The sequence below is a fragment of the Dermacentor variabilis genome, chromosome 11 (assembly GCF_050947875.1).
Source record: "Dermacentor variabilis isolate Ectoservices chromosome 11, ASM5094787v1, whole genome shotgun sequence".
Taxonomy (NCBI): domain Eukaryota; kingdom Metazoa; phylum Arthropoda; class Arachnida; order Ixodida; family Ixodidae; genus Dermacentor; species Dermacentor variabilis.
This window is the reverse complement of record NC_134578.1, coordinates 94,993,351-95,005,227: the sequence shown is the minus strand read 5'-3', so window position 1 is coordinate 95,005,227 and position 11,877 is coordinate 94,993,351.

Here is an 11,877-nt window from a genome sequence, read left to right as displayed (position 1 = left end):
ATAATCCTTCATGTTAGCTTAGCAGTAGACTCCAGAATCAATGTATTCAAAATTGTCGAATATTCGTTTCTGTTCATATATATAGGGTAACGACACTTTGAATATCGAGTAGATGAGGTCGACGCAAGCGAGAGCAGTTCCGAATGATTCTGCTGCACGAGATGCATTGTCGTCGCGTAGAGGCGCCAAGCAGTCCCTGAGCTTATGCGCTCGGCGGATAACTTCTGCTCAATAATTTACGGTCATCCATTAAGAACGTCTCGCTTTGAGGCAGCTCATACACGAATTTGTTGCATCCATTTGTGTTTGCGTCCCATTGAAACAACGTGCGTGCTGCAGTATGGCACGTACCTTACTCAACGAACAGAGCACGCTTTTTGCGTCTGATCACGTGCTGTTCGCCTGTTTCGTTGTGTTTGGGATCCGACTGCTGGCGCGATCGGATGGGAACTCGGCGCTGACGCCCGTGGTTGTACCTGGGTCGCAAGCCCCAAGGGTAGCGTTGGCCTGGCGGCCTGGGGTACAACTGGAAGCATCCGAAGGTCCCGGCAAAGCATGAGTCGACTGGTAACAACGAAACAACTTGTTTATTTTAACATCGCAAAGAGTTGGCGGTCAGGTTTGACCGTAGTAGAGAGACGGGAGAGCACTTCACTCAACAGAAGAAATCGGAGCCCTCCTTTTGGCGTCCGGGGGCAGCTGTTTTTATACTCTCGCAGTTGAGGGCAAGAAGGAACCCCTCAAAAGACGAGCACGTGAATGTACAATGGGCTAATGGTGACGCACACTGTCGTGGCGCTGCGCACGATCTCGTAGCACCCTGTCGTGGCGCTGCGCACGATCTCGTAGCACCCCGTCGTGGCGCTGCGCACGATCTCGTAGCACCCTGTCGTGGCGCTGCCGGTCGGACACAATGACTGTAACGAGAAGATGGTCCCTGCTTTGGCATCGCCTGTTTCGGGCACAATGACTGGAACGAGATCCCTGCTTTGGCATCGCCTGTTTCGGGCCCAATAACTGGAATGAGATCCCTGCTTTGGCATCGCCTGTTTCGGGCACAATGACTGGAATGCGAGGATGATCCCTAGGCGGTCGCATCGCCGCAGACGCGCCTGGAAACACCTGGCGATGAGTGTTGCGGCGACGACGATCGGGCCAAAATGTCTGCCGCCCCGCCGCAGTTGGCGCCGGCAAAACCACGTGTCGCAGGCGAAACGCAACAGACCGCCCCGCCGGGGGAAGGAGATCCCGATGGACAGGGGACTGCATCCGCTGTCCGGAGGGATGTCGCTCGATGATGCTCATAACCGAAGTCGGGCGTCCCTCGACGTTTCTTGAGCGCAGCGCACAGAGAAAGCCTCGTTCTCTTGTTCAGGTTCGCACGGGACACTGCAAAGTGACTTCGGGAGAGTTCACATTTTTGTTCTCGTTCCCGGTAAGCGTTAGAACTACGCTGAAAACTCAACCGCTCAGTCAGCAAGCACGGCACAACCCTCACTAAGCCCTGCCAGGCTCTTTCCCCTTTTTATACCACTGCCTAGTTCCTTACAGTAGTCTAGCATCACTCAGAACGCGTCCACAAATTGAAAAATTGCACTAGAAAGCATATCATCACTTTGAAACACTAAACAAAAGCAATATGTTAAAAAAAATCCTGCCTCAGGAAGAAAAACATCAGTAACAAACAATTTTGAGGCTGATTCCTACGTTAGGGGCTTCGACTTAAGCCATCGGCGTTACCGTTGAGACTCCCCTTTTTGTAACGTACCTCAAAGGAATATTGTTGTAAAGCGAGGCTCCAGCGCAGGAGGCGGCCATTTTTGGGAGAGATGGTCTGCAGCCATTGGAGAGGGCAGTGATCCGTTTCAATGATAAACCTCGAGCCGGCTAGATAGCATGACAATTTCTGAACGGCCCACACGAGACACGCACACTCTTTCTCGGTGGCGCTATACGCCTGCTCACGACTGGTCAGCTTACGACTAGCATACAGGACGGGGTGTTCTACTTCTCCATTTTCCCGTTGGCACAGTACAACGCCCATGCCTCGCTCACTAGCATCGCACTGAACAATGAACCCTTTTGTATAGTCTGGCGATCGTAGCACAGGCTGGCTTGTTAGGGCACTCTTTAGGGCGCTAAAAGCTCTTTCCTTTGTCTCGTCCCAGACGACTGTTTGAGGCTCTGTCTTTCTTAGAGCATCCGTCAGGGGAGCCGCGATATCAGAGTACCTAGGGATGTACCTCTGATAGTAGCCGGCGACACCCAAGAACGACCGAATATCGGTCTTTGTGCGCGGTTGCGGAAAGTCTCGCACAGCGGCCACTTTTATTTCAGAGGGGCGGCGACGACCCTGACCAATCACGTGACCGAGGTAGACAACCTCGGCCTGTGCTAACTGGCACTTAGGAGCCTTGACTGTCAAGCCCGCTTCGCGCAGGCGGGTTAGCGCTGCCCGCAAGTGTGTCATATGCTCAGACCAGGATGCGGAGAATATCGCTACGTCGTCTAGATACGGTAAAGCGAATTCTTGCTGTCCCCGCAACACTTTATCCATGAGACTTGAAAAACAGTATGGCGCGTTCTTCAAACCAAAACTCAACACTTTAGGACGGAATGTTCCCATTGGTGAAATGAACGCCGCATACCTACTAGCCTCTTCTGTAAGTGGAACCTGCCAATAACCCCTGACAAGATCTAGGGTGGAAATAAACTGAGCGCTACTAACTTTCTCAAGGCGCTCCTCGATGTTAGGGATCGGATAAATTTGATCCTTAGTGATGGAATTAAGCCTGCGGTAGTCGACGCAAGGACGAGGTTCCTTGCCCGGTACCTCAACTAAAATCAAAGGGGAGGTATAATCACTCTCACCTGCCTCAATAACACCGAGCTGTAGCATTTTCTTTACCTCAGCCTCCATAATATCGCTCTGGCGGGGTGACACCCGATACGCCTTGGATCGTACTGGCTCTGTGGAGGTAAGTTCTATATCATGAGTAAGTACAGAAGTCCTACCAGGCCTCTCAGAGAACAGACCTTGAAACTCTTGTAATAGCTGGTGTAGTTCGGTTTTCTGCTCGGGCGACAGCGGTGCTTTACTGATAAGGTCACTAATGACTTGACCGGTGTCTTCCCTGTTCGTCACTGAGCCTAGTCCCGGAAGCTCGATCGGAAGCTCTTCAGGAACGTTTACCATCATGCACACCACTGCTTCCCTTTGTCTATAAGGTTTGAGCAGATTACAGTGGTAAACTTGCTGTGCTTTCCGCTTTCCTGGCAGACTTACCACGTAGTTAACGTCCGACAGTTTCTGAACAATTCGTGCTGGGCCCTCCCACTGCACGTCTAGTTTGTTGTTTAGCGATGTGCGCAATATCATGACCTCATCGCCAACCTCAAAACGACGGGCCCTGGCTGTCCGATCATAATAAACCTTGGCCCTCTGCTGGGCCTTTGTCATTGCTTCACCTGACAACTCCTGTGCCCTTCTTAAGCGTTCGAGGAGCTTAAGTACGTACTCCACCACGACTGGGTCGTCGCCCCTACCTTCCCATGATTCTCGAAGCATGCGAAGCGGAGATCGAAGCGAGCGACCGTACACCAGTTCAGCTGGCGAAAACCCCGTAGCCGCATGCGGCGCGGTCCTTAAAGCAAACATCACCCCAGGCAGACACAGCTCCCAGTCAGTTCGATGTTCAAAACACAACGCTCTCAACACGCGCTTCATGACGGAGTGGAGCTTCTCAACGGAATTCGACTGTGGGTGGTACACTGAGCTGTGTAACAGCTTTACCCCACACCTTTCGAGAAAAGTTGTCGTCAAAGCGCTAGTAAACACTGTGCCCTGATCTGATTGAATTTCTGCAGGAAAACCAACTCGCGCAAATATGGACAGTAGTGCATTGACTATCTCAACTGAGCTGAGTTCTTTAAGCGGCACTGCTTCAGGGAACTTTGTCGCTGGGCAGATCACAGTCAAAATGTGTCTGTACCCCGTGGCTGTTACCGGCAGAGGTCCCACAGTATCAATAACGAGCCGTCTAAAAGGCTCCGTAATGATAGGTACCAATTTCAACGGCGCCCTCGATTTGTCCCCTGGTTTGCCCACCCGCTGACAAGTGTCACATGTCCTCACGAAATGGTCTGCGTCCCGAAAACACCCTGGCCAATAGTACTCTTGCAAGAGACGGTCCTTAGTTTTCTTAACTCCTAGGTGTCCGGACCACGAACCCCCATGTGACAAGCGCAACAGATCCTGACGATAGCATTGAGGCACGACCAGCTGATCGAACTCCACTCCTCTTCGGTCTAGATACTTCCGGTACAGGACTCCACCTCTTTCCACAAAACGCGCAGTTTTCCTGGCGATACCTTCTTTGACATTGCAGCGCACGTTTTCCAGGCTGCCATCCTTTTTTTGCTCGGCTATCAAAGCCGTCCGGCTGACTTTTAGCAACCTATCAAGTCCGTCTGACGTAGGCGCGATGAGCAAATCTGTAGATAGCTCTTCTAACTTTCCCGTGTCGGGCGGTTCCTCTCCAGTATCTGGCGCCTTCAACGCTACAGACTCAATTTTATTCAGTTCGGGCGTGCTCGGAATATCAGCTTGCTGCGCCTCTGACCCTTTTTCGTTGTTTGATAACGTCGGCCCCGCAACTACCGCCTTTGCAGCGAGCTCCCGAACCTTCGACCTGGTTAAGGCCTGAACACTAGCTTCACCAAACAAAAGCCCCTTCTCGCGCAGGAGGTGATCGGACCTGTTTGAAAATAGGTACGGGTACTGGGGTGGCAGCATAGATGACACTGCCGCCTCTGTCTCAAGCGCTCCGAAAGGTCCTTCAATAAGCACTTTTGCTACCGGCAGACACACGCTATGAGCTTCCACGGCTTGCTTGATCCACGCGCACTCGCCCGTGAACATATGGGGTTCTACGTAAGATGGGTGAACTACATCCATCGTAGCTGCGGAATCGCGAAGCACTCGGCACTCTTTCCCGTTCACGAGGAGGTCTCGCATGTAAGGCTCGAGAAGCTTCATGTTCTCGTCAGTGCTGCCTATTGAAAAAAACACAACTTTTGGTGTTGTTTCCGGACACTGCGCCGAAAAGTGACCCGGCTTCTGGCACGTATAACACAAGCGCGCTCGCCTCATCTCGAACCGCTTTCTGCGTTTGGCTGCCGCCGTCTCTTTACGTTTGGTCGGACTGCTTTCACTCGCATCCTCACTACGCGTGTCCCCCTTTAATCTCATGGGTGTGAACTTCGGCCTCTCAAACTTCGAGCCAAATTCACCCTTTTGACCGTCCTTAGCTCCGCGAGCTCGACGCGTCACAAACTCCTCGGCTAGCTCAGCGGCTCTAGCCACCGTACAAACGTCTGGCCTATCCAAGACCCAGTATCGCACGTTCTCCGGTAACCGACTATAAAACTGTTCTAGCCCGAAGCACTGCAGAACTTTATCGTGGTCACCAAACGCTTTCTCTTCTTTGAGCCACTCCTGCATGTTCGACATAAGCCTATACGCAAACTCTGTATATGACTCACTTCTGCCTTTCTCATTTTCCCGAAACTTCCGACGGAACGCCTCCGCAGACAGCCGGTACTTTTTTAGCAGACTCGATTTTACTTTGTCGAAATCCTCTGCCTCCTCTCTATCCAAGCGAGCGACTACGTCGGCCGCCTCGCCGGGTAACAAAGTGAGCAAGCGCTGTGGCCACGTTTCCCGAGAGAACCCCTGCTTCTCGCACGTTCGCTCAAAGTTAACCAGGAACAAACCAATGTCCTCTCCAAGCTTAAACGGCCGCATCAGGTCAGTCATTTTGAACAATACGCGTTCTCCTGCACCGTGTGCCTGACTTCCATTACGAGCGCGTTCCATCTCTACCTCAAGACGCTTCATTTCCAAAGCGTGTTGACGGTCACGCTCTTGTTGCTCACGCTCTTTCTGTTCTTTAAGTTCGCGCTCCTGTTTCTCTTTTTGCTCTTTAAGTTCGCGCTCCTGTTTCTCTTTTTGCTCTTTAAGTTCGCGCTCCTGTCTTTTTGACCTCTCCTCAATAGTCTCAAGGCATTCCGACAGCTCGTCATCCTCAGCCTCTAACTCAAGAATAGCCTTTAGCAGTTCTGGTTTTCTGAGTTTGTCCGAGACATCCAGACCCAACTCTCTTGCAAGCTCCAGCAATTTCGGTTTGCGCAACGACTTCAAATCCATGGCTGCTCTGAATGCTGCTTTCTCTACTGCCTAATATTGTCTTGCCGCAACTAACCCGGCAGCAACGACAACCACAATTACCAGCTCTGTTTCTAACACTAACAAAAGCCTGGCAAAGCTCAGAAGAAGAAAGTCCCGCACTCACCTAACCTCGCAGGCAGGAATTCCGCGCAGTCGTTCCGCTGCAGGCAACCAGTCGTCACACAGGGCTCGTTGCACTGCTCCCGGATCGTCGTTGAGCTGCTCAGCATACTGTCAACTGCATCTCTTTGCTGCTGGCCTCCGTTGTCGCGATCTCGCCGCTGGCAGACCGTTGTTTGAAGTCGTAGGCGATCTCACCGCTGGCAACCAGATGTTTGAAGTCGTAGGCGATCCCACCGCTGCCACCAGATGTTTGGGATCCGACTGCTGGCGCGATCGGATGGGAACTCGGCGCTGACGCCCGTGGTTGTACCTGGGTCGCAAGCCCCAAGGGTAGCGTTGGCCTGGCGGCCTGGGGTACAACTGGAAGCATCCGAAGGTCCCGGCAAAGCATGAGTCGACTGGTAACAACGAAACAACTTGTTTATTTTAACATCGCAAAGAGTTGGCGGTCAGGTTTGACCGTAGTAGAGAGACGGGAGAGCACTTCACTCAACAGAAGAAATCGGAGCCCTCCTTTTGGCGTCCGGGGGCAGCTGTTTTTATACTCTCGCAGTTGAGGGCAAGAAGGAACCCCTCAAAAGACGAGCACGTGAATGTACAATGGGCTAATGGTGACGCACACTGTCGTGGCGCTGCGCACGATCTCGTAGCACCCTGTCGTGGCGCTGCGCACGATCTCGTAGCACCCCGTCGTGGCGCTGCGCACGATCTCGTAGCACCCTGTCGTGGCGCTGCCGGTCGGACACAATGACTGTAACGAGAAGATGGTCCCTGCTTTGGCATCGCCTGTTTCGGGCACAATGACTGGAACGAGATCCCTGCTTTGGCATCGCCTGTTTCGGGCCCAATAACTGGAATGAGATCCCTGCTTTGGCATCGCCTGTTTCGGGCACAATGACTGGAATGCGAGGATGATCCCTAGGCGGTCGCATCGCCGCAGACGCGCCTGGAAACACCTGGCGATGAGTGTTGCGGCGACGACGATCGGGCCAAAATGTCTGCCGCCCCGCCGCAGTTGGCGCCGGCAAAACCACGTGTCGCAGGCGAAACGCAACAGTTGTTATCCTTGACATGGGGCACGGGATAACTGAATTGAGAGAGTCGTTTCTCATTCAAAAGCTGCCGAGTTCGCCCGACGTGCAGTGGCGAACAACATTACCCGCATGCGGCAAATGCCTTAAGTTACTCTCTTGCCGAGCGGGATCCATGCAAACTTAATGTATTACTTCCTTTATAATTTAGAAAATATTCGAGTCGATCCACGAAATTCATGTTTATTGAAATAGTCACGTTCCGTTCGATGCGAAAATTTTCCTACATTCGAGCGCTCTAGCTTCCATTAGTGTATGATATTGCCAGCGCCCGACGTGGCTGCGTAGTGGCTTCGGCGGGGGCTTTGCTTAGCCCGAGGGCGCGGGATAAAATGCCAGCCACAGCGGCCGCATTTCGACGGGGGCGAAATGCAGAGACGCCCGTGTATCTTATATTAGGTGCTCGTGAAAGAACGTCAAGGGATCGAAATTAATCTGGAATCTCCCACTACTGTGTGCCTCGTAATCATATCGTGCTTTTAGCACGTAAAACGCCGCAACTTCAATATCGCCAATAAGCTCTCGCTTGTGGCTTCAGTGTATACTTCGACATCCTCTTCCCGAAATGGCCTTTCTCTTCCGACCTGCTGCGTCAGAGTAAATACATGCGCCTTGTCCACCAGCACGAATTGAAAAGCAATTAGGCCTGTGCGACGTGTTGCGCCCATAGGCAAATTTTTGTCGGTCTATTGCGTATGACCGTGGCTTTCGTGGCTTCCACAAGAACGATGATGTTCGAAATGTGGTAGTTGGGGAGGCCTGAGTGACCTCCCGAGCAGAGGCCCCCGGGCGCCCTGTCCACCCGTGCTCTCTCCCACTGAGCGCTTCATCTGCGCGGCAGATATAGGCAGAATGCGGATGCTCACAGGCCTGCAACGAATTAGTTACGTAGGTACTTTGCTGCGACGAATCCTCGTTCTCAAGCTTGGCGCAGCGGGTCGCGCGCACTCGATCGGGCTTGCGCTGAGCCTTTGCACGTAAGCGCAGTGCGACAGCCACGGCGCTGTATCTTTGGTTTATAAACCCGTGTTTGTTGTCTATCAGACTCCGGAGCCTTCTCTGCGCCGCGTCGGACAGTCGACGAAATCTGCTGTAGCCCCTTTGTGCGTTAGGAAGGGGAGAAGCGTCGTGCATTTTGTGGACCGTCGCTCGCAGGGTGGGCGTTGTGTAAATCGATCTCCACTGTTTTGAGTACAAATGCGAGTACTTTAAAACTGTCGTGAATTTGCTTTCGCGATGTGTGTGTCGCTTTCATTACCACTCATTTTTTTCGTCAGGACCAGCACGTACAGGATGTGGTTGTATAGGATTGGGAATTATCTTGTTGCTACTACTACGAAAAGTACCTGGGAACCGCGTAAAAATACGGCGAAAACTAATTCAACACGAATGCACACGAACAACTACTGTTCATTGAAGGTGCGCAAGCAGCAAGATTTGGTAATTTGCGATACCAAAAGGCAATACAACAGCCGGTGCAGTCTTGTTACCTGGGCAGACGACGAAAGATCTAATACTACAACTGCTTGACAAGCAGATTAAACGATGACGGGCTAACACACGTTGGGCCACTCCTGTGAATTGCATGCGGTTCAGAGTTTTCACGCTTTCCTTTTTTTGTGGTCTTTGTGGGGCCTAATGATTGAGAACCTCCACTGCTTGAATATTGGTTCAATTCCATACGAAGCTCCTGCTGGCGAAGTTGATTTATTGGCATCCGCTTTGAAACGTGGAAGTGGCGAGTAGTCACCTGGACTGCTTGGTTTATTCAGGTATGTTATACATCTTCCATTCTAGCATTCTGTATCACCATCATCATCGTCATCCTGGTTACGCCCGCTGCAGGGCAAAGGCCTCTCCCGTACTTCTCCAACAACCCCGGTCATGTACTAATTGTGGCCATGTCGTCCCTGCAAACTTCTTAATCTCATCCGCCCACCTAACTTTCTGCCGCCCCCTGTTACGCTTCCCTTCCCTTGGAATCCAGTCCGTAACCCTTAATGACCAACGGTTATCTTCCCTCCTCATTACATGTCCTGCCCATGCCCATGTCTTTTTCTTGATTTCAACTAAGATGGCATTAACTCGCGTTTGTTCCCTCACCCAATCAGTTCTTTTATTATCCCTTAACGTTACACCCATCATTCTTCTTTCCATATCTCCTTGCGTCGTCCTCAATTTAAGTAGAACCCTTTTCGTAAGCCTCCTCGTTCTGCCCCGTAGGTGAGTATTGGTAAGGCACAGTTATTATACACTTTTCTCTTGAGGGATAATGGCAACCTCCTGTTCATGATCTGAGAATGCCTGCCAAACGCACCCCAGCCCACTTTTATACTTCTGATTATTTCCGTCTCATGATCCGGATCCCGCCGTCACTACCTGCCCTAAGTAGATGTATTCCCTTACCACTTCCAGTGCCTCGATACCTATTGTAAATTGCTGTTCCCATCCGAGACTGTTTTCTGCAGATTAATTTTTAGACCCCCTCTTCTGCTTTGCCTCTCCAGGTCAGTGATCATGCATTGAAATTGGTCCCCTGAGTTACTAAACAAGGCAATATCATCAGCGAATCGCAAGTTACTAAGGTATTCTCCATTAACTTTTATCCCCAATTCTTCCCAATCCAAGTCTCTGAATACCTCCTGGAAACACGCTGTGAATAGCATTGGAGAGATCGTATCTCCCTGCCTGACGCCTTTCTTTATTGGGATTTTGTTGCTTTCTTTATGGAGGACTACGGTGGCTGTGGAGCCGCTATACATATCTTTCAGTATTTTTACATACGGCTCGTCTACACCCCGATTCCGTAATGCCTCCATGACTACTGAGGTTTCGACAGAATGAAACGCTTTCTCGTAATCAATGAAAGCTATATATAAGGGTTGGTTATATTCCAGGCATTTCTCTATCATCTGATTAATAGTGTGAATATGGTCTATTGTTGAGCAGCCTTTACGGAATCCAGCCTGGTCCTTTGCTTGACAGAAGTCTAAGGTGTTCCTGATTCTATTTGCGATTACCTTAGTAAATAGTTTATCGGCAACTGACGGTAAGCTGATCGGGCTATTATTTTTCAAGTCTTTGGCGTCCCCTTTCTTATGAATTATGAATATGCTAGCGTTCTTCCAAGATTCCAGTACGCTCGAGGTCATGAGGCATTGCGTATACAGGGTGGCCAGTTTCTCTAGAACAATCTGCCCACCATCTTTCAACAAATCTGCTGTTACCTGATCCTCCCCAGCTGCCTTCCCCCTTTGCATAGCTCCCAAGGCTTTCTTTACTTCTTCCGGCGTTACCTGTGGGATTTCGAATTCCTGTAGACAATTCTCTCTTCCATTATCGTCGTGGTTGCCATTGGTAGTGTATAAATCTCTATAGAACTACTCAGCCACTTGAACTATCTCATCCATATCAGTAATGATATTGCCGGCTTTGTCTCTTAACGCATATATCTTATTCTTGCCAATTCCTAGTTTCTTCGTCACTGCTTTTAGGCTTCCTCTGTTCGTTAGAGCATGTTCAATTCTACCCATATTATACTTCCTTATGTCAGCTCTCTTACGCTTGTTGATCAACTTCGAAAGTTCTACCAGTTCTATTCTAGCTGTAGGGTTATTTGTATACAACTCCTTAATTTTTTTTTTGTCTTCCTCAAAACTTTTCTATCTACTTTGTACCGCTATCTGCGCCCGTAACGGATCCTGTCGTATCAACTCTTCCCTACATTTTTTTCCCACCAACACTCTAAACGTTTCTTGCTTATTTTATCGCATCCACTTTAAATCCTAGCGTTTCCAGAACGTGTACGTTACCTACGGGTCGCACTGGCTGAATACATTCACAATGCGTTAGGATGCGCTGAGTGGTCTCCGGAACTTTGCTGCAGAACACACATGCCTCATCTTGCGCCGAATATTTGTTACGGGAAGTTTTTGCTTTAGGCAACCAGTTGAAGCTCCAAATAGCAAGGCACTGGCCTTTCTGTTGCAGCATCAATTTTCCCTTCTCATTTATTTCATGCCATTCTTGCGAATCTCCCTGCTATTTCTGTGTTCATTCTTTGCATCCAATTCACTCTCTCTCTTTCTCTTTCTTTCTGATGACTTCTGGTTGTCGACCTACACTTTCAGTGACCCTGTACACGGATTCCAACTTCTTGACCGTCTCCTACATCTGCGTCCACGCTTTTGAGGTACAATTAATTGTGAAATTTAGCCACTCATTTATCATGATCCATGTTCCCGAGTCTTTTCCTAAAACTAATTTTTCCCTAGGCTACTCTTAGTCTAGAGGGGGCCCGACCCATGCCACCATAGATTTCTTCATTTGAGTTTTTAACGTGGGCCCCCAAAGCCAACCGGCCTACCTATCTTTGGTTAACTTCCAACTTCGACAATATATACGATTTGAAGCTTATAATGGCATCGGGGTGGC